Raw genomic sequence first — 509 nt, 5'->3', positions numbered from 1 at the left:
CTCCCTCTCTAAATTGAACTACAATAGAACTACAATTCAATATTGTTTACTACTTTTTGTATTATTATTTATCAAGATTGTGTGTTAAAGAAACCTTTTTTATTATATTTTCTCAAGCCACTCAGCATTTCTATGAAGTCACTATGCTGTCACTTCTATTTTGGAAGCAACCTAAGAATCTACAAATATGAATTTTCCATTTATAATATTCATAAAAGTGTAAATTTCATGAATAATGGCAACTCATTGATATTAATAATAGTATTAGATATTGATAGTTCTAAGGTAAAATAGCCACTCATTCTGGTTGGCATTATCTGCCTACAGAAGATGTCCTGTTATTTCAAAAGAAGAAAAATCAGCACAACACAAAATTCCAAACCAAGCATTGTTTTAATATTTTACACCACACACATCATCCTTTCTTCCTTGAGAGCTTTTAAACTTCCTGACAGTCTAACTATCCAATCAATCTTCATTATGTAAACCTCAAATTTATGTCTCGTTTA

The sequence above is a fragment of the Crocuta crocuta genome, unplaced genomic scaffold (genome assembly GCF_008692635.1).
Source record: "Crocuta crocuta isolate KB4526 unplaced genomic scaffold, BGI_CrCroc_1.0 scaffold1321, whole genome shotgun sequence".
Classification (NCBI taxonomy): domain Eukaryota; kingdom Metazoa; phylum Chordata; class Mammalia; order Carnivora; family Hyaenidae; genus Crocuta; species Crocuta crocuta.
This window is presented reverse-complemented; position numbering follows the sequence as displayed.